The sequence below is a fragment of the Penaeus vannamei genome, chromosome 11 (assembly GCF_042767895.1).
Source record: "Penaeus vannamei isolate JL-2024 chromosome 11, ASM4276789v1, whole genome shotgun sequence".
In the NCBI taxonomy this organism is placed as follows: Eukaryota; Metazoa; Arthropoda; class Malacostraca; order Decapoda; family Penaeidae; genus Penaeus; species Penaeus vannamei.
In genome coordinates this window covers 45166843-45171842 of record NC_091559.1, presented here as the reverse complement: position 1 = coordinate 45171842, position 5000 = coordinate 45166843, and positions in this window count along the sequence as shown.

Below are 5000 nucleotides of genomic sequence, written 5' to 3'. Positions count from 1 at the left end.
AACATCAGTGATGATAATGATGATAATGATAATAATGATAAGGTTAATGATGTTATTGACGATGATAATGATGACGATGACGGTGACGATAACAACGACGATGATGATTATAATGATAATAATGATAACAGTAATAGTAATAATAACAGTAATAATAATGATAATGATAATTACTATTGTCATCATTCGCATTAAAATACTAGTTATTATTACCATCCCCTTTATCAATATTATCCTCATCACCTTCATTAACATGTCAATAATGATGATAACCATCACCCACCCTATCTCACAGCCTTTAAAATTATTCCCCCACATCCACAACACAAACATAATAATAATAGACCGTAAATTGAAAAGTAAAATCACAAGAAACCACCACCGGCCTCATTTCAACAACCGAAATGAGGCAATCACTCAACCGGAGCCTTTGAGATCCGCAAAAGTACTCCGGCAGAAGTTTCAAGTAGCTCACAGGGAGAAGAGGGACGTAAAGTTTATTTTCTTTGAAGGGGAGTGCCGGCTTGAGGCGAATAATAAGAAGGGGGACCGAATGGAAAGTCTCCCCCGTACCTGGCGAGGGAATAGAGAGGGGGGGGGGGGGCTTTGTTGTAAAGAGAGTAGATTAGGGCGAAATACATATTACGCCACGGAATTGATAACGGGGCCTTAGTGCCGAGGATTTCGTCGTAATGAACGGGGGATGCGTTAGGATTTCGCCGTGTCCGCCGCAGGAATTTGGACCGAGGAAGAGACCGCAGCTGTTTAATGAGTTAATGTGAGCTCAATTTAGCAGGGGTTATTCATTTGATAGCGTGAACGTGTTTAAAAAAAGGTTTTCAAAAAATAAACCCCTGATTAGGAATGGTGGCGTGATTTATATAGAATTTATCATTTTTCCCCAGCCACAATACCTTCATGGGCGTGAAAGGAGAGGATATTTATGAGTTAATTACAGTCAAGTCATAGTTCATGAATGGAGGGAGGTGCGAGGGAGAAAATGAGCGAGCAAGGGTGAGAGGAATGGAGTTTGATTTGTATATATGAATGTATACATACATATATGCATATGAATATACACAAACACCGACAGATTGTATGTTTATACATTTGTATATATATATATATATATATATATATATATATATATATATATATATATATATATATATACATATGTATATATATATATATATATATATATATATATATATATATATATATATATATATATATATATATATATATATATATATATATATATATATATATATATATATATATATATATATATATATATATATATATATATATATATATATATATATATATATATATATACTCCTGACACCTGGTAATCTCGCCTAGTATCCATTTCAGTTTATCATTTGTGTGTGTTATATAATAGTAAAAAATATATATATATGTATATATATATATAGATAGATAGATAGATAGATAGATAGATAGATAGATAGATAGATAGACACACACACACACACACACACACACACACACACACATATATGAATAGTGTGTGTGTGTGCTTACAGCGGTGGGATTCGTCCCTCCACAAAGGTTCCTGCCGAAGTTCTGCCTCCGAAAGAGTATTCGTCAGCTTCCATTATCTCGACAGTTAATTCACGAGAGAAGGACAGCTAATGGATAAAGGTTCGGATACGGAAGTTACAAGGTTCCGTCTGTCTCCATATCGCTCGCAGACGACATCCTTTACACAGGATTACGAAGGGTAGAAGGATAAAAAGTAAGCGAAGACAAGGGTAGAAAAATTATCGTTGAACCCGGCTAAGAATACCAGCTGTTTGGTGGGGGTAAATATACTCGTGTATATAGGTGGTGTTCACGTTCTGTAACGTATATCAAACACTAAAATCATTCAGGAGAACCGCTCAGATAATATATATCAACATACACCTCCCCCCCCCACACACACACACTAAAAAAAAAAAAAAAAAAAAAAAAAAACGAAAAAAAACGAAAAAAAAATTGTTGAAGGTTTTATGGCGTAACTCATAACGTTTTGCTAAGTGGGTGTAAAACGCTGAATGTCAAACGCTGAACGAGAGAACAAAATGCTAAGTCTGGGATATGAGTTTCTTGCAATGGAGTTGTTCATCATTGTCATCATTGTCATATGAATTATTTGTCATTATCATTATCATTATTGCCATCATTTTTATCATTATTGCTTTTTCATCAGTATGATTATCATTGCTAATATCATTATCATTACGGCAATAGCGATGGTAATGATTATTGTTGTATTAAGTATTACTTTTATTAATGTATCTATTACTATTACTCTCTTCTTAATACTATTATTATTGTTGTAAATATTATGTTCATTATTATCATTATCATCATCATCATCATGTAAATATCATTATTATCATGTTTATTATTATTATTATTATCATTATTATTATTATCATTTTTATTATTATTATTATGATCATCATCATCATCATCATTATTTAATAAGCATTATTACAATTATTGCTATCATTATTAACCTTATTGTTATTATCATTCTTCTTATTATTATCATCATTATTACTATCATCATTATTATTATTGTTATCATTATTATGATTACCATTATCATTATTATAATAATTGTCATTATTATCATCTTCATTATCATTATTATCACTATCATTATCATACTATCATCATCATACGATTATGATGATGAAGATGATGTGATGATGATTTGTATTATTATCATTATTATCGTTATCATCATCATCATCTTCACCATCATCATTACATCAAGATAATCATTAATATTTCTTTTACAATTAATTTTATCATTATTATTATCATTATCAATTAACAGTATTACAAGTATCACTATTGTTGTTTTAAACAGTATTATCATTATTATCATTAACATATTCATTAGTATTAATATAGTAACAAAAGTTTGCATTATTAGTTAAATTATTATTAAATTATTATTATTATTATTATATATCCTTATTATTGATTTATTATTCTATATTATTATTAAATTATCCTATTATTATTAAAATATTTAATTATTATTATATATTATTATTACTAAATCATTATTATAAATCTATATTATTATTATTATTATTATCATTATTATTATTAGACTATCAATGAATCAAATATCATTATCAATATAGTATCAATAATGATAATGATAATAATAATAATAATAATAATAATAATAATAATAATAATAATAATAATAATAATAATAATAATAATAATAATAATAATAATAATGATAATAATAAAAATAAAGATAACAACAACAACAACAACAATAATAATAATAATAATAATAATAATAATAATAATAATAACAATAATAATGATAATAATAATAATAACAATAATAATGATAATAATAATAATAATGATGCAGATAAGGCCAAAGAGAAAGATGAAGTGTATGGTAGTAATTATGATAATAATAACAACAACAAAAATTATCGCCATTATCAGTATTACCGTTACCGTCCTTATTGTGGTTATTACTACTATTAACATCATTAACGTCATTATCATTATCGCCATAATCATCATCATCTTAATTGTCATAATCATCATTATCATCCCATCATTAACTTGAAATCATCATAATTATTGCATTTTTTTCTTTATCGTCATCATTGTTGTTGTTTGTTCTCTATTATTGTTTTTATTTATTCAATCATAGTCGTTTTTTACCCATAGTGTATTTACATATATTGTTAATAAAATTTATATAGTTTTCTTATCATTATCATCCATATAAACGCTGCTACTTTTACCACTGTCATGATATATATACATACAGAGAGTAATAATAACAGTTATGATGATGGGAACAAAATTTGTTATAATGAAAATAATATCCAGAAGTTATTATTATTTTTTTGTTAAATGGAGAGTACAATGCTATACTTTGAATTAGTAGATAATCATACCGCTTCAATGAATGTATGTCAGTTATAAAGAAATAAAAAAAGAAGAAAACTATATTAAAAGATTTCCTGGTAATCATCCTAGACAAGAGACGGCGATATTGCCATTTTTTCTTTTCTTTTTCTTTCGTTCTTTCTTTTTCTTTCGGTGTTCCAAATGTTCACAGATGATTGGCGTTTCGTTCTTTGGGTCTTATTTGTTCTTATTGAGATACGACATCAAGGGAAATAACTTTCATTCATTATATTGGTTTAAAACTGCATTTCCTCTTAGGCAACCAAATGTGGATGCTTTCGAGAACTGGAACAATTGTGAAATTTGATTAAATGACTGCTGAACAAATATCCGGTTTTCATTTTATATAATCATTTAATCTGTTAGTTTCTTGATTTATTTTATTATTTCATTTTATTTCTGAATTTATTTATCTGTGGTTATTGGCAAACGGTCTTAGAAAAAAAATGTATTATCTGCGTTTGTAAGTATAATCTCTCTGTATCGCCATAATCAGTAAATCTGATTCGTAAATGCTTATTAAAGGTTAGATAACTTAGAAAAAGGTATTTAATACTTCCCGAAAAATATGCATTATGACAGACAAGTCGGGTAATCTGTTCGTTTGTTATTCATATCCACTAGCATACTCATCTCTCATATATTTTGTGTTCAGTGTTTGTGCTTCTTGCATCTGAAATATATTGCTAGGAGAAAAAATACCCTATTCGTTATTGTGAGTTTAATCCAAGTGATGGCAAAACAAAAATCCTCTATCATGATTCTTACCTTCGTGGTAGATAAACTGTTCACTAAAAAAGGGAAATAGTTTGAACATACGTGGAGCTGTTATTCGTGTTTTCGTGATCTCCGTGTATGATGGAGATATTCATAATTGTAGTGTTTGAATAATGATGGGGATAATGATAATAATGATGATGATGATTCTCAGTGTAGTGTAGATAGTATCACCATTATCATTTTGTTCATTATTATTACCAGACCGAAACAACAAGAGCAGTATTGCCAATGGAAAAAGACGA